Genomic DNA, 24,638 nt, shown 5'->3' on the forward strand with positions numbered 1-24,638 from the left:
AGAAATCAGAGCTCGAACAGAAAGGTTTAGGTGTTCGTTTTTCCCACTCGCTGTTCGGGAGTGGAATAGTAGAGAGATAGTATGATTGTGGTTCGATGAACCCTCTGCCAAGCACTTAAATGTGAATTGCAGAGTAGTCATGTAGATGTAGATGTAGATCTCGCAGAACTGCCGCAACGCGACGTGGCATGGACTAATGTCTGAAGTAGTGCTGGAAGGCACTGACACCATGAATCCTGAAGGGCTGTCCATAAACCAGTAAGAGAACGAGGGAGTGGAGATCTCTTCTGAACAGCATGTTGCTAGTCATCCTAGATATGCTCAATAATGTTCATGTCTTGGGAATTTGGTGGCCAGCGGAAGTGTTTAAACTGAGAAGAGTGTTCCTGGAGCCACTCTGTAACAATTCTGGATGTCTGGGGTGTCGCATTGTCCTTCTGCAATTGCTCAAGTCAATCGGAATGCACAATGGACATGAATGGATGCAGGTGATCAGACAGGATGCTTACGTACGTGTCACCTATCAGAGTCGTACCTAGACGTATCATTGGTCCCATATCACTCCAACTGCACACACCCCGCACCATTACAGAGCCTCCACCAGCTTGAACAGCCCCTGATGACACGCAGGATCCATAGATTCATTAGGTTGTCTCCATACCGGTACACGTCCATCCGCTCGATACAATTTGAGACGAGACTCATTCGGCCGGGCAACTTGTTCCCAGTCACGGTCCAATATCGGTTTTATGGGCCCAGGCGAGGCGAAAAGCTTTGCGCCGTGCAGTCATCAAGGGTACACGAATGGGCCTTCGGCTCCAAAAGCCCATTTCGAAGATATTTCGTCGAATGATGTTCACTCTGACACTTGTTGATGGCCCAGTGTTAAAATCTGCAGCAATATGAGCAAGGGTTGCACTTTTGGTAAGTAGAACGATTCTCTTTAATCGTCGTTGGTCCCGTTCTTGTAGGATCATTTTCCGGCCGCAGCGATGTCGGAGACTTGATGTTTACCGTATTCCTGATATTCACGGTAGTTTCGTGAAATGGCCGTACGGGCAAATCCCCATTTCGTCTCTACCTCGGAGATGCTGTGTCCCATCGCTCATGCGCCGACTATAACATCACGTTCAAACTCACTCAGATCTTAATAACCTGCCATTGTAACAACCGATCTAACAACTTTGCTAGACTCTTGTACTCCTGTATAGGCGTTGCCGAACCTGCGAGCGTAACACTGCCGAAGCATTTACAAAAACCATTATTATTTGAATACTTATGCCGGTGCAGACATCATGAAATTAAGTCTGGATTCAGGGTCGAATTACTTTCCACATAAATGAGTATTGGTCTTTTATCGGATTTTTTTTTCGCCAGTGTATGCGGTGCAAGATGCATGGGTTAGAATATCGGAGATTAATCAATAATTTGGGTATGCGAGGTGCATAGTGTAAGTGGCTCATATTCAATGCCGCAGAGGCTATGTTGCCACCCGTCTAAAGCACCGCATAGGAGGACGACGAGCGTCTGACTAACGCACATCACTCTAGGTGCTCAGAGCCATACGGGGCCATCGGCGGATGACTAAGTCAGGTCGCCACAGATTTCAATGTGTTTTGTCAGAATCCCATACCTCCCAGTAAAGTGTTTTTTTTTTTTGTCAGTTTTCTGATTGTTTCTATACTGCTCGCCACGAAATCCGCCCTTGTGCCAACCTCTTCCCATCACAGTAGCTCTTGCACCCTACATCCGCAATTACACTCTAAGACAAAAGTATATGACACACCACGAAGGAATCATCTGAATGGGACGGAAATCGGAAGATGTGACGTACATGTACAGACAAACAAATGATTACAATTTCAGAAAAAATGGATAATTTTTTGAAGAGAAAGAGCTTCACAACTTGAGCACGTCAATAAGGCGTTGGTGTACTTCTGGACATTTTGGAGGCAGTTATTCGGCTTGGTATTGTTGATACAGTTGTTGGATGTTCTCCTGAGGGATGTCGTGTCAGACTCTGTCCAGTTGGCGCGTTAGATCGTAAAAATGCCGTGCTGGTTGGAGGAACCTGCCGATAATGCTCCATACGTTCTCAACTGGGGATAGATCCATCGACCTTGCTGGCGAAGGTAGGGTTTGAAGAGCATGAAGACAACCAGTAGAAACTCTCTTCGTGTGCAGATGGCATTCTCTTGCTGAAATGTAAGTCGAGAGTGGCTTACTATGAAAGGCAGCAAATCGGGGCGCATATTATCGTCGACGTACCGTTATGCTGTAAAAGTGCCGCGGATGGCAACCAAAGGGATCCACTACGAAAACAAATGGCTTCCCAAAACATCAGTCCCGGTTGTCGGGTAATCCGAAGTCTCCAGACACGGCTTCGGACTGGGATTTCATTGACTGCAGTAGAATTGTCTTCAGTGATCAATGGCGCGTCGAACTGAGCCCCGATGACTACCGAAGAGCCGTCTGGAGACACCCCGGACAGCAACGTGGTACCGACATTACTGTCGCTCCCCATACGCCCCGACAGCCGGGGCTGATGGTCTGGAATGCCGTTTTTTTTCACAGCAGAATCCCTTCGTTTGTCATCCGTGGCAACCTTACAACACGTCCGTACGTCGACTATATTCTACGTCCCGTTTCATTATCATTCACAGAAGGGAACCTTGGGCTTACATTTCAGCCCGTCCGCACACGGCGAGGGTTTCTACTGCTTGTCTTCATGCTTACCAAACCCTATTTGCCCAGCAAGATAGTGGGAACTGTCACCAGTTCAGAACGTTTGGAGTATTAGTTCAAAATGGTTCAAATGGCTCTGAGCACTATACGACTTAACTTCTGAGGTCATCAGTCGCCGAGAACTTAGAACTAATTTAACCTAACGACATCACACACATCCATGCCGGAGGCAGGATTCGAACCTGCTACAGTAGCGGTCGCTCGGCTCCAGATTGTAGCGCCTAGAACCGCACGGCCACCCCGGTCGGCGGAGTATTAGTCCAGTAGGGTTAAACCTAAAAATTAGACAAATCGGAAATAATTGCTACAAAAGGTTTTATTCTCTTAATGCCTTCATTTGTGGCTCAATATGACTATCCTAGGTTTTCCCCCTCGGCGGAGTTGTGGAAAAGAAGTGAGGGCAAAAATGTACCCGAAAAAGGGGTATTTTTTCGGTTTTGTGATTATATCTCGTAAACGACTCACAATATCGAAAACATAGTGGAATTAAAAATTTTAGGGCATGAAATTCTGTGTTGAATGAGACCAACCGCATATGTTTTGGACCATCCGTTTCCATACTAGTGGTCTTCAAAATTGGACCAATTTTACATGTTCAGGAAAAATTTTCGTTTTAATCTCTGTTTTTTGGTATTATCGTTGAAACTAACCCATCTATCAAAAAATGCGATTGATGAGACCAAAAGTGAAATGGACGCCCGTTTCCGTACCGCTAAGTTTGTACTTTCATTGCTATGCATGAGAGGTACTTCACATTTACAAATCTAGGTCTCTAGATCTGTTTCATGCAGAGAACTCAAAAATAACACTATCATGAGTAAAGATTGAAAAAAAAATTAAAAAACTGTTCAAAGTCAGGGGTAAATACCGTGCCAAGAAATTTGAAGTCAACTTTGTCAATCCCTTATTAAACGCCAAAGCCTTTTTCACGTTGTAATTCTGCCTTCGTGTATATGTTCTGCCTGGCAAGCCAGTGTAATAATGCCAAAGTGTATCTTTTATAATTCCTAAGATAATCGTCCAGAAAGTTACCTTCAAAAAATCAGAAGCTTACATTTGACCAAATTTGGAGGCAAATTTTGTTGAGAGAAGAGACTATCGAGCCGGTTCTTTGGAGGTAGGAACGGGGCCAAGACCAAACTCTAAAGCCTCTCATCCCCAGAGGAGCGGATAATATATAGGTTACCTCTGATTTTAATTTAAAATGCACCATTTGGAAGAGCAGCTTTTGCGTTACTAGAATATTATGTATAATGTGAGTGTGCACTTACCAGGCGGCAGCATCCTGCGTCCGGCCACTAGGCGACACAGTTTATTGCCCTCTAGCGGGGCCTGGCGCCACCTGCGGACGAAAGGACAGGTGTGGCCCAGGTATTTCTTGAAATCTGGAACAGGAAAGACCTCATCAAAAGTATTTGGTTCCAGCAGTTTCAAACTTGCAAACAATATCAGAAGGCCACTCATATTTCTCCACGCCATTAGTGGATGTGACACAACTCCAGCACTCCTCGGTCAGGGCAAGAAGAAGGTGGTCAAACTACTGGTCACAAGTAAATGTCTTCTGGAAGATATCAAACCTTTCTTAGAGCATGACATTCAAGCTGAAGATATTGTCGAACCTGGCCTCCAATTTTTAACAACCCTCTACGGTGGTACGACAGGAGACACTTTAGACAAATTGCGATTCGACCTATTTTCCAAAGCGATTGTAAAATCCGGATCCACCCTAGCATCCCTACCACCAACGTCGGAGGCAGCTCGCCAGCATTGCTTGAGGACCTGCTTACAAGCACACATGTGGATGTGAAACAAGATGGATCCGCTCCTCTGGGGATGGCAGGCTCCAGAGTTTGGTGTTCGCCCCGTTCCTACCTCCACAGTCTCTTCTCCCAACAATTTCCTGAAAATGCAACAAGGGCTGTGCAGGTAGTTGTGGGTGTAGGAAGGCTGGTAGTAAGTGCTCATTAATTTGTGTCAACTACAAGGGGAACTTATGCACTAACTCCCCCCAACCAGATGAAACTGACGAACCAGATGTTGACGAAGACATGAAATACATGAGGTGACGAAAATTACTGACTTTGAGGAGCCGAGTGACGGGGCGTCGGACTCGGAAATTACAGACTTTGAGGAGCCGACTGGTGTAACGACAGTCAAATGTCGACGTACCGTATGTGAAATTTGTGTACATACCTACTTTTACCCTTTTCGTCTCATACATTTATGTAAAATTTTGTAATTACGAAGTATAATAATTTCAAGGCGTTTCTCTCTCTTCTTGCCTCGTGCATATCAGTTGAATGGGTATCACTATATTATATCGAGGGTTAAGAACGGAGACCACGTATCGCAAAAGACAAATTTTACAGGGGAGCTAAAAAACATAACTTTTTAATAAAAATTTTGATTGCTTTGATCTTTTTATTTAGATCGTAATCATTTATTATTCTCAGGTTGTGCATTGTCATTTTTGCATCATTTTGTTATAACATATATGTTTTTCACTTACAAGTTTTTTTGAGCCAGGACTTTTTCTGAGATCTGTCAGATACGAGGTCTCAGTTCTTAATCCTCGATATATGAAAAACTTTTTAAATACTATTTTTCAAATTTTACAAAATTTTAATATTTTATTCTATTAATATATTAAATAAGTACAAGACAATGAGTTGATATAGTTCTGTATTTAAAAGAGTGTACATACGAATTACTGAAAAACTACATTTGAAATTGTCTTCATTGATGTTGAGAAATGCTCCAACTTTAAGGAGCTCTACACAAATGGGTGGTCCAATAAATTCACTTTTGGTTTCATCGAATGCACAATTTATCTCTCCATATCTTTTTTGTGAACGACATTATTGATAGGTGGGTTAGCTTCAACGATACTACCAAAAAACAAAGGTTAAAACGAAAAGTTTTCGTGAACATGTAAAATTAGTCTAATTTTGAAGAGCACTAGTATGGAGACGGGTGGTCAAAAAAATATGCGGATGGTCTCATTCAATGCACAATTTCATGCTCTACAATTTTTATGTTTTCACTATTGTGAGTCATTTACGAGATATAATCACAAAACCGAAAAATACCCCTTTTTCAGGTACATTTTTACCCCCCACCACTTTACCACAACTCCGCCGAGGGGGGAAAACCTAGGATAATCATACTGGGACACAAACGCAGCCATTAAAACAATAAAACCTATTGTAGCAGTTATTTCCGATTTGAATGCTAATTCTACTGGACTATATTACATGCACGGAGTTCCAACCAACATGTGATTTTGACGATCTAACGCTTCAATTGGACAGAGTGTGACACAATATCGGTTAAGAGGACATCCAACGACTCTGTCTATTGTTTCCAAGCCGAAAAAATGCTTGCATAAGGGCCAGGAGTGAACCAACGCCTTATCAACGTGCTCAATTTGTGAAGCTTTTTCTCTTGAATACATCATCCAATTTTTCGTAAATTAGATTCATTTGCCTGATTGTACACGTAAATCACGCCTTCCGACTTCCGTCTCATTTGCATAATTCCTTCGTGGTGTGCTTTTTTTCCCTTAGAGTGTATTTGTTGGATGTATTTCAATCTCTGTCTTCCTTTACAGCTTTTACCCTCTAATGCTCCCACTGGTACCGTGAAAATTATTCCGTCATATCTTCACACATGTCCTATCATCCTGTCCGTGGTTGCCATGCAGAGCACCGGCTTTTGATTCCCGTTTCTGCCAAGAATTTTTGCTTGTTGGGAGCGCTGGTATGCAGCAGACACTGCCTCGTGATGCCAATGGATCAGAAAATTGATAGAGTAGTAGCGGCTCCACAGTCCGCGGCAAAACGGCCGGGAGAGCGGTGTGCGGACCACATGCTCCACCATGCCGTAAACGCCTGACGGCACATGGCAAAGGATGACACGGCGGCCGGTCGACTCCCTTGGGCTTTCAGAACCTGGACGAAACGCTCGTTATCTTTCTGTTCCTTGGCCTTGTCATGGTTTTCCATGTGTTCCGCTCTTTGCCGACTCTGTAGAGAACATTCTCCTTCCTTATCCTATCTGTCCGTCTAATTTTCAGTATCCTTGTGCAGCACCAAAAATCAAATGCTTCGTTCCTCTTCTTTTCCGGTTTTCTCAAAGTCCATGTTCCACTATCGTACAGTTCTGAGTTCCAGACGTACGTTCTCAAAAATTTCTTCCTCAGATATGCCAGGAACGCCCTCTTTGTCTGCCCAGTCTGATTTTTATGCCCTATCTTCGTCAACCGTGATACGTTACTTTGCTTCCAATGTAGCAGAATTCTTTAATATCGTTTACATCGTGGTCCCCAGTTTTGATGTTAAGTTTATCACTTTTATCACTAGTATAATTTCTGCTGCTCCTCATTACTTTTGTCTTCTTTCATTTTATTCTCAATCCACCTGATATACTCATTACCCTGTTAATTCTGTTCAACACATCCTATAATTATTCTTCACTTTCACGAAGACTATTGAGATCATACTACGCTACGGGATGTAACTATCTCTTCAACTACAATGCTTTGGCGACCATTTGAACTTCATCTTGGGACCGTTAGTGACGAATATGGAGAACGGTTGTAGCAGGACATTTCTTATTCAAAAGAGTTAACAAGGCATATGAAGTATACGCAATGTAGTATGACTACTGCATAGACCTGAGCCGCCGACGACCGCCTCATGTTCGGACGCCTTCCCATGGATCTTGGCAACTCAGTGTGTGTGGTCACTCAGTTTTAAATCACACACTACTGTTGCTTGTGATGGATTCCTATCACTGATCGCGTAATCAAACGATATCGAATGCTTCGTCATTTTCGCTTCCTGTGTCAATATGAGAGGCAGCTGTTAATCTTTGAGCAAAACACAAGTCGGCCACACATCTTTCTGCATTTCGTAATATACCATGTCTGACAAAATAAGTGGCGCACCCAAGAGACCTGGAGCCGGCCAGGGTGGCCGAGCGGTTCTACACCTTACAGTCTGAAACCGGGCGACACTACGGTCGCAGGTTCGAATCCGGCCTCGGGTATGGATGTTTGTGATATCCTTAGGTTAGTTAGTTTAAGTAGTTCTAAGTTCTAGGGGACTGATGACCTCAGATGTTAAATGCCATAGTGCTCAGAGCCATTTGAACCAAGAGACATGGTTTGATGTCAATGTAACTTTGTACACGCACACACACATATTGGCGGGTTTAAGGATGATTAGAGCCTTTGTTCCAGTGACTGCCACCCCAACTCGCGTATCATATCAGGGACACTCACCCCTATTGCGCAATAACGCGAAACAAGCTGCTCTTCTTTGCACTTTTTCAATGTCCTCCGTCAATTCTGCCTGGTAAGGATCCCGCGCCACGCAGCAATATTCCAGCAGAGGACGGACAAATGTAATGTAGGCTGTCTCTTTATTGGGTTTGTCGCATTTTCTATGTGTTCTGCCAACAAAGCGCATTCTTTGTTTCGCCTTCCCCACAATATTATCTATGTGGTCTTTCCAATTTAACTTGCCCGTAATTGTAATTCCTAGGTATTTAGTCGAATTGGCGACCCTTAGATTTGTGCGATTTATCGTATACCCAAATTTTATTGGATTTGTTTTAGTACCCATGTGGATGACCTCGCACTTTTCTTTGTTTAGTGCTAATTGCCACTTTTCGCACCATACAGAAATTCTCTCTAGATCATTTTGTAATTGGAATTGATCGTCTGATGATTTTACTAGACGGTAAATTACATACGGTAAATCTAAGGGGGCTGCTCAGATTACCACCTAGATCATTTATATAAATCAGGAACAGCATAGGGCCTATCACATTATCTTGCGGAACGGCAGTATCACTTCTGTTCTACTCGATGCATTACCGTCTATCACTACGAACTGTGACCTCTCTGAGAGGAAATCACGAATCCAGTAACACAACTGAGACGATACTCCATATGCACGCAATTTGAGTAATAGTCGCTTGTGAGGAGTGGTATCAAAAGCATTTTGGAAATCTAGGAATATGGAATCGATCTGAGATCCCTTGTTGACAGCACTAATTACTTCATGGGAATAAAGAGCTAGCTGTGTGCACAAGAACGGTATTTTCGACCGAGCGAGGTGGTTAGACACTGGACTCACATTCGCGCCGACGACGGTTCAATCCCGCGTCCGGCCATCCTGATTTAGGTTTTCCGTGATTTCCCTAAATCACTCCAGGCAAATGCCGGGATGGTTCCTCTGAAAGGGCACTGCCGACTTCCTTCCCCATCATTCCCTAATCCGATGAGACCGATGCACACGCTGTCTGGTCTCCTTCCCCCAAACAACCAACCAACGGTATTTTCTGAATCCCTGTTGGTTATGTATCAATAAGTCGTTTTCTTCAAGGTGATTCATAATGTTCGAGTACAGCTTATGCTCCAAAATCCTACTGCAAACTGAGGTCAGTGATATGGGTCTGTAATTCAGTGGGTTACTCCTATTTCCTTTCTTGAATATTGGTGTGACCTGTGCTACTTTCCAGCCTTAAGGAACAGACCTTTCGTCAAGTGGGTGGTTGTATATGATTGCAAAGAAAGGCGCTATTGTCTCTGAATACTCTGAAAGGAAACTGTTTGGTATATCATCTGGACCAGAAGACTTGCTTTTCGTATGTGATTTGAGTTGTTTCGCAACGCCTAAGATATCTACTTTTATGTCACTCATGCTAACAGCTGTTCTGCTTTCGGATTCTGGAATATTTACTTCTTTCGTGAATGAATTACAGAAAACTGTATTTAGTAACTGTCCTTTAGTGGCACCATAATCGGTAACGTTTCCATCGCTATCACGCAGTGACGTGTTTTTTGACACTGGTGTGCTTTACATAAGACCAGAATGTCTTCGTGTTTTCTACCATATTTTGAGACAATATTTCATTGGGGAAACTATTAAAAGCATCTCTCATTGACGTCCGCACTAAATTTCGAGCTTCCGTGAAACTTGGCCCGTCTTGGGGATTTTCCGTTCTTCTGAATTTGGCATGCTTATTTGTTGCTTCTGCAACATGATGGCAGGCATACATGTGTACCGTTCCGTACGACCAAGTTTGACCATTACCAGGGACGATCTCCGTATTGTTGTACACCAAGAACATCGAAGTCACTTCACACCTGTGCCTGCCATCCAAGAACGAGTAATGGATTCCCTTCGTCATTCTATGTCATCTCGCACCATTTGTCGCAGACTAATAGCCTTCGGACTAAGGGAATAGCCGCGCCCGTTTAGCCGAGCGCTCTCAGGCGCTGCAGTCATGGATTGTGCGGCTGGTCCCGGCGGAGGTTCGAGTCCTCCCTCCGGCATGGGTGAGTGTGTTTGTCTCTACAATAATTTAGGTTAAGTAGTGTGTAAGCTTAGGGGCTGATGACCTCAGCAGTTAAGTCCCATAAGATTTCACACACATTTGAACTAAGGAAATTGCCGTCCCATGGCTAGGCTGCCATTAACACCACAACGCAGTGGGCTGTGTTGTGCTGTGGCTGGGTACTTGGACAGTTGGATGGCGTCGCACTGAGTTCAGCAATGAATCGCGTTTCTGCGCTATCCCAAATGACCATCGTCGGCGCCCGCAGCTCGTGTTCGTGCGGTAGCGTGCTCGCTTCCCACGCCCGGGTTCTCGGGTTCGATTCCCGGCGGGGTCAGGGATTTTCTCTGCCTCGTGATGACTGGGTGTTGTGTGATGTCCTTAGGTTAGTTAGGTTTTAGTAGTTCTAAGTCCTAGGGGACTGATGACCATAGATGTTAAGTCCCATAGTGCTCAGAGCCATTTGAACCATTTTTTGAACCGTCGTCGGCGAGTATGATGGCGATATGCTGAGGGTTCCCATTCTTCCAGCGTTTTGGAGAGGCACAGCTGCTTTACTCCTCGAGTCATAGTGTGAGGAGTGATCTGGTATGATTTCAGGTCACGGCTGATGGTGACTGGCGGAACTTTAACGGACAACGGTACGTCACGAACTTCCTGCGTCCTCAAGTGTTAGCTCTCGTGAGACAATTTCGTGGCGCCATTTTCCAACAGGACGATCGTCGTCCACACATGGCACTTGACTGTATGAACAGCCTTCGTGACGCTGAGATACTCCAGTGGCCAGCAAGATCACCAGATCTGTGCCTGACTTGACGTTTGTGGACCAGTTCGGGCGTCACCTCCGTAACAGCGCCAGTATCCAGGTTATCAAACCCGATTATGTCTGAAAAGGCTGTGCACAGAATCGTGGCTTGCGGGGGAGGGAGGAAGGGAGGGGGGAGGGAGGGGTTACTCGATTCCTATCTGAACTAGAAACACGGGGGGAAAAGTCATTGGTTTAGGCCGGACCAGCAGCCATTTGTATAACAATTCGAACATGTCATACTGTAGCTACATTACAAAATATATTAAGCAAGGTTTAAACGACAACCAGAGCTGGCGCAGAGGCAAGTTGTGCGAATCGATTGAGTTCTTTTACAAAAGATTTTAATTGGATTGAAATTAATGTTCAGTTAATGACACCATTTGTATGTGCACCGTTGGGATTTTGGGGGCAAAAGCTGCATGTCTTAAGTAACTCCGGACTGTAGCGAGACTGATGGTTCAAATTTGTAAGCCAGTGTATCGGACCTTAACGGAGTTTTAAACGTTTGAAAAAGAAAAAAAAATCTTGCTTCGTTTGCAATTTACGTCCAAAAAACTCGTTTTTCTGGGACATTCTGAAGCGCGCCGCTCCTATGCTTTAAACTTATACCAATCGGTTAGAACACTGCTCGAAGGTAGATAGGCGGATAAAATCAAAAATAAAAGTTTGTATCCTTAATCATCATCTGTCGCCAAGATAGGATGGTTTAAAGTCGAGCTGAACATAGCACGTAAGAGTTGTTCTTATGTGAACTGAATACGCGGAAACAGTTTAAAGTGAATCAGATAAATAAATAATGCATTCTTACGGTAAAAACGAAAATTCGCTTTCAGAAATCTAGCTTCATTTGGATTTTACGTGCAGAAACGATTTTCTGTGGGTTTATTTGAGAGCGCCACTTCTATGTTTCAAACTTGTGCGACTCGGATCAAATTTTGTAATAAGGGAAACAAATACGTGTAATTAATTATAGTCCTGTTGTGAAGAAATTGAAAAAGAAATGATTGCTGGAAGGACTGACTCAGCATATAGGAAAGTCAAAACAGCCGTCGGTGAAATTAGAAGCAAGGATGGTAACCACTGCAACATCACATAACCCCTCAATAGGTGTTCATTTCGTTTCCTCCTCACCTTCTGGACGCTTCACTTCTTTCGTAAGGCAGTGTTTTTACTAAGGGATGGTCTCTCTTTAACAACTGTCGCTTTTGCGAACAGTTTCAGAAAGCCGTAGGCGTTGCCTGCGACGTCTTTGTTGTCTGTATCACAAACAGTATCAGTCCTCCCACGCTTTCTTGGTGTATTCCAGACGCTATTCTCCCATTTAGTTGTTGTCATCTGTCAACGTCCGACGTCCGTTCTCTCGTGTTTTCTACCGAAGTTAATGACCCAGAGCCTCGTAATGGTGCTTAGCGTCGCTAAAAGCTTTTCCTTTCGCTGGAAGCGAAAACCTTCCTGTATCTTTCAGACATTCTTGGCTTCACGCTGTTTCAAGATAATTTAAAGAGTTCCTGCTGTTTGAATAGAATAAACGTTAGCACTGTGCCTCCGTTTCACGCAAGCGCTGCGCGAGAAGTCCGTGTTGATTACTATAGTTTTTCGGTCATCAAGGAAGACAATTGTACACCCCGCACCCACCAATCCGACAAGAAGCAGGGACATAGTCGCAGTGGGGTGGCTTGTGAGCTTCGAAGTCGTTCATGTGAAAAGGTTTTCGAAGTGACAGTGGAGCACGGCGGGAATTAGCAGACACTGAACGCGGATAGTAGTTGGAGCTAGACGCATGGGACGTTCCATTTTGGAAATCATTAGGGAATTCAATATTCCGAGATCCACAGCGTCAAGACAGTCCCGAGAATACCACATTTCAGGCATTACCTCTCACCATGGACAAGCCAGTGGCCGACGGTCTTCGCTCAACGACCGAGAGCAGTGGATTTTGCGCAATGTTGTCAGTGCTAAGAGACAAGCAACAGAGCGTGAAATAGCAGCAGAAATCAATGTGGAATGTACGACGAACGTATCCGTTAGGACGATGCGGCGAAATATGGCGTTAATGGGCTTTGGCAGCAGATGAGAGAGGCGAGTGCCTTTGCTAACAGCGCATCACCTGCAATGCGTCTTCTGGGTTCGTGACCACATCGAATGGAAACCGTAGCTTGGTCAGATGACTCCCGATTTCAGTTGGTAGAACCAGGCGCTACGAACCCATGGACCCAAGTTGTCAACAAGACACTGTGCAAGCTGGTGCTGGCTTCATAACGGTGTGGGCTGTGTTTACGTGGAAGTACTCTGGTCCAACTGAACCGATCATTGACTGGAAATGGTTATTTCCGGCTACTTGGAGAGCAAACACCGATGGTCAACGTGGGTTTAGAAAACATCGTTCTGTGAAACACAACTAGTTATTTATTCACATGAAGTGCTGAGTGCTATTGACAACGGATTTCAGATCGATTCCGTATTTATGGATTTCCGGAAGGCTCTTGACACAGTACCACACAAGCGTAGTGAAATTGCGTTCTTATGGAATACCGTCTCAGTTATGTGACTGGATTTGTGATTTCCTGCCAGAGAGCTCACAGTTCGTAATAATTGATGGAAGGTCATTGAGTATAACAGAAGTGATTTCTGGCGTTCCCCATGGTAGTGTTATAGGCCCTTTGCTGTTTCTTATCTATATACACGATTTGGAAGACAATCTGAGCACCCGTCTTCGGAGGTTTGCACATGACGCTGTAGTTTATTGACTAATAAAGTCATCAGAAGAGCAAAACAAACTGCAAAACGATTTAGAAAAGATATCTGAATGGTGCGAAAAGTGGCAGTTGACCCTAACTAACGAAACGTGTGAGGTCATCCACATGAGTGCTAAAAGGAATTCGTTAAAGTTCGGTTACACGATAAATCAGTCTAATCTAAAAGCCATAAAGTCAATTAAATACCTAGGTATTACAATTATGAACAACTTAAATTGCAAGTAACACATAGAAAATGTGGGTAAGGCTAACCAAAACTGCGTGTTATTGGCAGACACTTAGAAAACGTAACAGACCTACTAAGGAGACTGCCTACACTACGCTTGTCCGTCCTCTTTTAGAAAACTGCTGCGCGGTATGGGATCCTTACCAGATAGGACTGACGGAGTACATCGAAAATGTTCAAAGAAAGGCAGCACGTTTTGTACTATTGCGAAATATGGGAGAGAGTGTCACAGAAATGATACAGGATTTGGGCTGGACATCATTAAAAGAAAGGCGGTTTTCGTTGCGAACGGAATCTTCTCACGAAATTCCAATCACCAATTTTCTCCTCCGAATGCGAAAATATTTTGTTGACACCGACCTACATAGGGAGAAACGATCACCACGATAAAATAAGGGAAATCGGAGCTCTTACGGAAAGATATAGGTGTTCATTCTTTCCGCACGCTATACGAGATTGGAATAATAGAGAATTGTGAAGGTGGTTCGATGAACCCTCTGCCAGGCACTTAAATGAGATTTGCAGAGTATCCATGTAGATGTAGATGTAGATGTAGATGACCGATTTATTATGGATGTGAATGTGCCGTCTTAACAAACCACACTTGTCCGCGATCAGTTTGAAGAACATTCTGGAAAATTCGAGTAAAATGATTTGGACACTCAGATCACCCGCATGAATCCCATCGAACATTTACGGGAGATAATCGAGAGGTCAGATAGCGCACAAAGTCCTTTCGGAATTATGAAAGCCTATAGAGGAAGCATTGCTCAATATCTCTTCAGGGGACTTCCAACGATTTGTTGGGTCCATATCACATCGAGCCGCTGCACATCGTCGGGCAAAACGAGGTATCCTTTGACTTTTGTCACCTCAGTGTGTTACATATGGGTTTCACGTCTAAGACAGTCGTGTCCGTATCTACCAAGGCTGTTCGTAACCGTTATTAAGGACGCCATATACAGATGAGCGGAATATATGATAAAATACGCTTATAATCTTTTACTGTGATGCATGTAACAGAGGTAGCTTGGTAATGCCAAGTGAGCGGAATCAGCCAACAACTAAATGAGCCTACGCAGGAAAATGACTTCCTTCAAGACATTCAGAGTGGGAAAGCTAGATTTCACTTCTCTCTGACGTCTGTTTTACTTCTTTTCATATCTGTAGGTAACTTTCAATAGTAAAACATCAACATCCTTAAGAAAATGTGTATCCGAAATAAAGCAGCACTTTTATTTCTGATAAACTTTGTTCTGATACTCTTTGTGTACAAATATTTTCTCGTTTCATTAGTTTTGTGAAACATACATTTTAAGTGACTAATGACGGGATAATGAGCGACAAATATCCATCGCAAGTAATGATAATAAGAGATTTCACAATAATAATAGCAACAAATATTCTACCATAGTAAAGCATAAAACAGATTTTCTTTGGCCGATATAAAGTTGATGAATCATCTCTTGACGCACAGTACTAACATTTCAAATATATTTTATATTTTACAGTAAAAAATAAGAAAAATAGCACTGCAGAAAACGCGAGACGCGTCAAGATGGTCTGGCGCGAGGCGTCCCATTGCATCCTGACGCTCTACACATTGCCTGAAATTACGATGCAAGATCAAGAAAATTTGTATACGGTTTGAGTCCCCCAACTGTTCACCTCAAATTTCTTATGATCCATTAAAGATATTTCTGATCTATTTTCACCCAGACGAACGGTGATCAGTGGCTCGTAGAGATCACACTGATAGAAGTCAGAACAGAACATTTATATTTCATAAAGTTGAGAAGACATAAAAATATCTTTGGAAGAAAGTAACATTATGTGATAAGCGATGTAGATTGGAATCTGTCAGTATATACTGTTCAGCAACATTTTTTGTACTCCAGTAAATACGTCACCTTATGGCAGTTATAATTGGTGACCCCAGCAGGATAGTAACATATGGCGATAAGCGGAAGTATGCCCGTGGGTCGACTGCAAGTAAATAAGACTAGCATCAAAATTCCGTCTTTTTGGAGTAAAAACCGGAAATTTGGTTCTGTCAAGTAGAGGAAAAGCACAGTATTTGCTGAATTGTTACAAAAGAGGCTAAATTTAACTATCTAGTTTCACAATTAGAACCAAGATACAACCAGAATACTTGGGATATTATTCACAGCATGGAAGCGAATAAACAATCGTTGGCTAAGGAACTCTTACTGAATATATTCAAAGAAAGTCAAGACAAGCGTATTAAAAGACGCCTTGGAAGGAGTAGATGTGTAAGAAAAGACTCTTAAGACACTTTGCCTAGAAAAACTTTCGGATTCCGTTGGAAACGTTTTAATTGTCAGTGAAGAGGGACTCGAAAAAGTGGCGTTAATGGTTACTGTAACGAATTGTTCGTCATGAAAAGTGATGCTTGTAACTAACAGGATGTTTAGGTAACAATGATTGACATAATGACAAAATTTTCGGGGCTAGAGCAACAAATAGCTGCACTCTCAACTGGTTTTCGAGTCAGTTCTCGCAATAGAAGCTTTGACTGCCATGTTAATAATAGCCTCATTCTTCTCCTGGACCATGCATTTGTTTTTAAGCAAAGCAGTGAAAAGACATCTCCTCGACGGATGAGACAGCGGCAGTACATTTCACAATTTTACGTTAATGGCCATGACTTTTTTTTTACCGTTCCGTCTTGATTACACAAATTTTTACACTTCACTATTACTGGTTTCGGCTACTGCCATCTTCAAATCATAAAATATTCTGATGTAGTATCAATGTCAAGCTAGACATGTAGGTACATAGTAAGTTTAGCTTGTAAGTACTTACTATGTACCTACATGTTTAGCATGACGTTGATACTACATCAGAATATTTTACGATGGTAGTAGCCGAAACCGGTCATAGGAAATGTAAAAATTCATGTGATCAAGACGGACCTGTGAAATAAAGTGCCAAAAATATGATCACGGACTCATTTTCAGACTTTGTGTCTTCAATTGACATGACAATATTGTTGCGGATGTCCTATCCAGAGTTGATGAAGCAACAGTAGTGAACTATGACGAAATTGGCAGTAGCCAGCAGGAAGATCAAGAACCGCAGCACCTCCAAACAAGGAACAGCACCTTAAAATTTATGTCGTAACAGCTTCCATCAGGAGAAACATTGTGGTGTGACACTTCAAGCCGGTTGGGGTGGCCGTGCGGTTCTAGGCGCTACAGTCTGGAACCGAGCGACCGTTACGGTCGCAGGTTCGAATCCTGCCTCGGGCATGGATATGTGTGATGTCCTTAGGTTAGTTAGGGTTAATTAGTTCTAAGTTCTAGGCGACTGATGACCTCAGAAGTTAAGTCGCATAGTGCTCAGAGACATTTGACACTTCAACTGGAAATATTATACCTTACATTCCTCAAGTGTTCCGTTATCAAATATTTCTCCGTTTTCATGGCTTTATTCACGCTGGCATAAAGAGCACAGTGAGAATACTAACTAGTAGAATTATTTTGTCAAATATAAAAAGTGATGTGCGAAATTGTACTAAATCCTCGCCACACAAAATCACAATTCGAAAAATTTGTAGAATCTGATGTGAACGTTTCAGTGTTGTACACAATGACTCATCCGGCTTTTGTCACCTTCTAATGGCATAGCTTACTGCTTGACTTGTACTGATCATGTAAATCCCGGATGGAAGTCATTCAACTGGAAGATGTAACAGCTGAAAAAGTAGCGAAGGCCTTCTACCAACACTGCAGTGTAAGATTCGACGTTCCATCACAGATAATCACCGACCAAGGAGCACAGTTTAGATTGCAACTGTTTAATAATATGCACATAGTCTGTGGATTGAAAATTCTATACACAACGCCGTATCACGCTCAATGCAATCACAAGGTTGAGCGAATACACAGAACTCCGAAGTCTGCAGTCACAGCACATAACACTTATAACTGGACAGAAACTCTACCTACCTTTCTATTAGGGTTGCGCACTCAGTGCGAGAAACATCAAACCATTCCGTTGCCCATATGGCGTATGGAAAGACTATAGGACTTCTTGGCGGATTTTTTGAAGAGCCAACGACGAATATTGGCCCTGATTCGTTTGCATCTGATTTGCAAAAGTAAATGTTACGTCTGAAACCTAGTCGACCTACACAAAGCATATCGAGATCAGTATTTGTCCCAAGAAAGCTGCAGACGTGTTCCCATCTCTTCTCGAAATGTGGTGGGGTTAGAAAACCATTAGAACATACTTGTGGTGGTCCTTTCCTGTCATAGTACCATATCAAGGCATGAAAAATATTTCACTAGCGAGACAAGACGCAAACATACAAATGTGCTAATGGGCAGTCTCAAAGAAGAATATCTCTTGCAGGAGAAAAGGGAACTACTTTTCCAAGTACATCAATCACAACATTCCCCAGAGAACCAACCTCCAGATATCAGATTATTGAAGTCAGGAAGGACTACAAAGTTTCCACCTCGGTTCTTGAAGCAAGTTATCCTTGTGAAGAGTACACTGTAAATAGTTTCTTATAATTATATTCTATCTTTATTACATTCATAGCATTTGAACTTGGTATTTTTGTATCTTTTTTTGTCATTCCAATAAGCTTCATCTACACTCCTGGAAATGGAAAAAAGAACACATTGACACCGGTGTGTCAGACCCACCATACTTGCTCCGGACTCTGCGAGAGGGCTGTACAAGCAATGATCACACGCACCGCACAGCGGACACACCAGGAACCGCGGTGTTGGCCGTCGAATGGCGCTAGCTGCGCAGCATTTGTGCACCGCCGCCGTCAGTGTCAGCCAGTTTGCCGTGGCATACGGAGCTCCATCGCAGACTTTAACACTGGTAGCATGCCGCGACAGCGTGGACGTGAACCGTATGTGCAGTTGACGGACTTTGAGCGAGGGCGTATAGTGGGCATGCGGGAGGCCGGGTGGACGTACCGACGAATTGCTCAATACGTGGGGCGTGAGGTCTCCACAGTACATCGATGTTGTCGCCAGTGGTCGGCGGAAGGTGCACGTGCCCGTCGACCTGGGACCGGACCGTAGAGACGCACGGATGCACGCCAAGACCGTAGGATCTTACGCAGTGCCGTAGGTGACCGCACCGCCACTTCCCAGCAAATTAGGGACACTGTTGTTCCTGGGGTATCGGCGAGGACCGATCGCAACCGTCTCCATGAAGCTGGGCTACGGTCCCGCACACCGTTAGGCCGTCTTCCGCTCACGCCGCAACATCGTGCAGCCCGCCTCCAGTGGTGTCGCGACAGGCGTGAATGGAGGGACGAATGGAGACGTGTCGTCTTCAGCGATGAGAGTCGCTTCTGCCTTGGTGCCAATGATGGTCGTATGCGTGTTTGGCGCCGTGCAGGTGAGCGCCACAATCAGGACTGCATACGACCGAGGCACACAGGGCCAACACCAGGCATCATGGTGTGGGGAGCGATCTCCTACACTGGCCGTACACCTCTGGTGATCGTCGAGGGGACATTGAATAGTGCACGGTACATCCAAACCGTCATCGAACCCATCGTTCTACCATTCCTAGACCGGCAAGGGAACATGCTGTTCCAACAGGACAATGCACGTCCGCATGTATCCCGTGCCACCCAACGTGCTCTAGAAGGTGTAAGTCAACTACCCTGGCCAGCAAGATCTCCGGATCTGTCCCCCATTGAGCATGTTTGGGACTGGATGAAGCGTCGTCTCACGCGGTCTGCACGTCCAGCACGAACGCTGGTGCAACTGAGGCGCCAGGTGGAAATGGCATGGCAAGCCGTTCCACAGGAGTACATCCAATATCTCTACGATCGTCTCCATGGGAGAATAGCAGCCTGCATTGCTGCGTAAGTTGGATATACACTGTACTAGTGCCGACATTGTGCATGCTCTGTTGCCTATGTCTATGTGCCTGTGGTTCTGTCAGTGTGATCATGTGATGTATCTGACCCCAGGAATGTGTCAATAAAGTTTCCCCTTCCAAGGACAATGAATTCACGGTGTTCTTATTTCAATTTCCAGGAGTGTATGTTTGGTTTTAATGTTGTGTTGATCTTCTGTAAGAAATTGTCAACACCACTATGTATTAGTTCATAAGTTCGGTACTGGTAGTGATTGGGGGGTAGGAGGGGGGGGGGTGTAGAAACCTCAGTAACGGAAGACAGAAATCGGAACAAAATATTTAAATTTTATGAAGTTGCAAGACAAGAAAAAACGGCAAAATATGTTTGAGAAAAAAGTAACATTAAGTGATTAGCAATGCACATTGAAAACTGTCAGTAAATATTTTTGAGTAATATTCTTTTAGCATCAGTAAATCACGTTACCGGAGTTACAGGCTCATGAAAGAAACAGCAATGCGTTGTCGCATTTCCATTAATAACTGAGCTACAATCATCAACTTCGCTTTTTTGAACGGAACTACATTACTTTTTCTGCCAGAATAACAGATCTCGATGAGACAAATTCAGTGGTATACCTCTTTTGCAGACCTAACAAGGAATCACGGAGTAAAAATACATTTAATGATTATTCCTTGATTGGGGACCGCCGTCACAATATGATTATTTAATGAAATCTTTGCCGCCATTTGACTGTAAATTTTTCCTTTATTTATTTACTCCACTATCGCGATTTCGGCTGCAGAGCAAAGGAAACGAAAGTCGGTAAATATCAGACATGTCTCGATGGCATGTAGACGCAAAATTACAAAATATACGTGCATATATGTATAGGGGAGACTGGGCAGAGGGGAACGTTTTTTCTTTTTGAATGTTTTGTGACGAAATTTGATAATATTCGTGGGTATTTCATGTGGTGTAGGAAGGCTATACCATCTAATATCTACATCTGTTTATATGCTCTGGTTTGATAAAAATTTCACAAACAGACTAAATGTCAGCAAAGTGACGTGAAAATTCCCCTCTTATCCGTATCACGGGGTACTCTGAGCATTGGTATGGGTTACTGTGACCAACAGTAAAAATAAAAAAAATAGACAGGAAATAATTATTTTCCCTAGTGAATATTATGATATTATGTGATACATTGAATATGCACATAATAAAACCATCAGACATTGTAAGTATCCATATCAATTTGAAATAGGTACAAATATTGCTACAGTTCGTTTAGTATCGCCATGTGTGAAATGCTTTGGTAGTCTACAAATGACATCTGTGTTGCTAACTTCACGTGCTTCTGCGTCTGCAGCAAGCGAAAAATGTCTCGCCAACCTACATGATTTCTGCGATAACTCACAATTGCAGTTCTTTCATTATTATTGATTGAATTGAAGTATGCTACAAAGTGGAATTTCTTTTCCTTTGATTTCCACTTTCACAATAACATAGTCGTTATCTTCGAGCTCACCTTCTTCTTTGTCGTGAAGACTCGAATTATCTTCAGTGTCTCTCATCTGTAGAATAGCAGACCCTTCATGAGATGCTGTCTGTCTGAAGTTGAATTCTGACATTTTAAGAAAAGCATTTATTCGTTGTTTGATTTTGAGAGTTTCACCAATTTCGTTTATTCCAATTTCACATTCTAGAGGCTCCCGCTTCCTGGGTTATCAGTAAGAATTCTTATCCTTCCTCTTTTTGTTCCATGCTGAGCTGTTGCTTACAGGTGGTTGCTTTTGGAAGAGGTCGAATTTCCTTCAGCGATACCAACTGTCTTGTACTATTTAGACAGCTATTAGTTGCAGGCTGACTCACAACTGGAGTATGCTTGTGTTGTTGGCGTCTTGTGTCTGTCCTGTTGGTATCATTATCAGTATTTTGTGGTACATTTCCAACTACTGCACCTTTCTATCATCAAATTGCGAAGGTAGCTAACCCTCTACGAATGTTATATTGTTTTGCTGCTTCCAGAATTTTTATTCCATCTTGAATTACATTATTCACAGCTTCTATCGTTTGTTCAGCAAGAGTTAGAGCAAAAGTAGTTTTTCCCTCTCTGTAGCAAACCATTTATGTTTTCTGCAAATATGCTCAGTATGCCCCAGAAAAAAATTGCTGTCTCTGCCTCATACCCCATCAACATAAACACATTTCTTCTGTCACAGATACACATAATTCTGTGTTTCATATAGCATGAAGAGGCATTACTTATGATAACTGCTTGCCGTCTTAGTATTTGGTTTCTACAAAATGAAGAAGTACAAATCCTTACTACAAATGTAGCAAAATTTGCACAAAAAGATAGTAAAACACTAGGATTACAGTTTTAATACTCGGGCGTCATTCACCAATCTAGTTTTAGTGTCTTCTGAATGCTCAGTGAGTGTAGAGTGCATGTGCAAAACTATGATGGCATCCTGATAGTCATAGACTTTATATAATCAACTACTCACTGTGACCCAGTCTCCCCTGTACCAATCGCCTCATCAAAGATCTGAGTGCGAATTAAAAACAGGGATTACAGGTAACTTCACGCACAGTTGACACACTTAAGTGTACTAATACATTGAATAAAGGGATTTTTTGACGTTGTTGCGGCCGTTGAATGGCCTGCCGCCCAGAAATTTGTGGTACTCTCCAACATAACTCGCTTCGCCTTAGCAACAGGTACGTGATGTATACTGCACTCTCCTCGGCAGCCGCTGTCGCTCAGGCAAGAGGTCCATCATCAGCTGCGTGATGTCTTTCGGAATGTTAACTGGAGTGCAGTGGAACCGCTGGCCACGTAGATCAAGTTTGCTGCTTGAATTTTCAGGAGTGCCGGTAGAGTGTCATTTACGAATGATTTATTGGTCGACATGCTCTTAATTCAACATGATGTATCAAGAGGAACAATAATGTGTGCAGAACGGTTCCATGGAAGATGCTTTCCAACTATCCCACTGTCATTAATTTCATCAAAATACTTTGTGAGACTGGAATTTTTGCCCAAGGAACCACGTGCGAAAAAAGATTTCTTTAACGAAGCTACAGAAGCACCGATTCTTGCAGTTGTCGCAATAAATCTGTATGCCAGTTCTCGTCAACTATAAAGAGAAGTCGGTGTCAGCCAAAGATGCCTGCTCTGTATTCTTCATAGACACAAATCTCACCCAAGCCATTTTGCTCTAAATCGAGAGCTGCATGGTATTTACTTTCAACATCGTTTTTAATAATATCGTTGGGTTCTCCACCAAGACACTAATTTTGTGGAGAAATATTGATTAATGATGAGACGCGTTCAGATATCAGGGGAATGTAAATTATAGAAACATGCACAACGTTCGACAGAAAGCCCGCATTGCTTTCGTCAGGTTTTCCAAAGAGCTGGATACGAAGAGGCAGTCGTATTCAGACGTACGCTGCAGGGTCGCCTGATTGGTCGTCGTCAGTTTTCCCTCTGTCGTCATGTGCAACGTGTGATCTGCAAGGAGGTTTAAACGACCGTGGAAACTATGAGAGAACGAGTTACTGCTCAGTGTAAAACGATTACACGAGCTATTTGACAGCACTGAGTTCATCACTGGTGCAGCTTGTAGGAACGTTTCACGATGCAAAGGTTCTCATTCTGAAGACGCTCTTTAACAAAATCCACCAACAATATGTGAGACACATAATAATGTATCGATTGTTTCACGTTCACTATCTTTAGTTTCACGTATATGATGTATTATTTTGGTGTGATATTTTTTACCAGTGTGCAAATGACTATGTTTGTAACAGAAACGAAAAATTATTTTGAGTTTCACTTCAAATAATAAATTCCATCCTTACGTTCTCTAATTATGTTATCATTACCAAACATTCCCTTGCGAGCAGTAGATGTTCTGATGCAACATTTGTTGAACATCGTGGGAGGAAAAAAAATAATAAAAAATAAAATAGTCCATTGCCGCATCTTAATGCCGGCTGAATTAGTTTCCAGCGGTGTAACATATTCGTTGGTACAAAACATGTTTATACGCGCACAAGGATGGCATTGCATCCCAGCCTGACGACCCATGTTCCCTTGGACAGTGACGCAAACTTCCAGGTAGCGAGTCATTCGACGGAAGCAACAACAGCACAAAAACCTCTATATTCAATTTACTTTTACTCCTTGATTTCTTGTTACATATACATTTACTTTGTTCCATCTAAAGCTGCTATTCTGACGGAATAGATAGCATACTTTCAATAAAAACAAAAAAGACAGAGAAGTAATGAAGTTGCGGCCTGGGTGGCCGAGCGGTTCTAGGCGCTTCAGTCTGGAACCACGCGACCGCTACAGTCGTAGGTTCGAATCCTGCCTCGGGCATGGATGTGTGTGATACCCTCAGGTTAGTTAGGTTTAAGTAGTTCTAAGTTCTAGGAGACTGATGACCTCAGATGTTAAGTCCCACAGTGCTCAGAACCATTTGCACCAGTAATGAAGTTGCGAGAAAGCGTTGCTGTTTGCTTCATGAACCCTTGGTCACTACCCGTTTAGGTGAAAAAGTACTACAAATGCGTTTTAGGATCAGAATTAATTTGAGGTGAAGATGTTAGGTGCCAGAACCTGTCTATCGAAGGTGGTGGTTTTGCTCACATGTATACTATACACCGAGGTGACAGGTCGTGGGATAATCATGGGATAGCGATGTGCACATATACAGATGGCGGCAGTATCACGCACAGAAAGTATGAAAGGGCAGTGCATGGGCGGAGCTGTCATTTGTACTGGGGCGATTCAATTTGAAAACGTTTCCGACGTTATTAATGCAGCACGATGAGAATTAACGGACTTTGAACGCGGAATGGTAGCTGGGGCTACACGCA

This window comes from Schistocerca gregaria, chromosome 1 (assembly GCF_023897955.1).
Source record: "Schistocerca gregaria isolate iqSchGreg1 chromosome 1, iqSchGreg1.2, whole genome shotgun sequence".
Classification (NCBI taxonomy): Eukaryota; Metazoa; Arthropoda; class Insecta; order Orthoptera; family Acrididae; genus Schistocerca; species Schistocerca gregaria.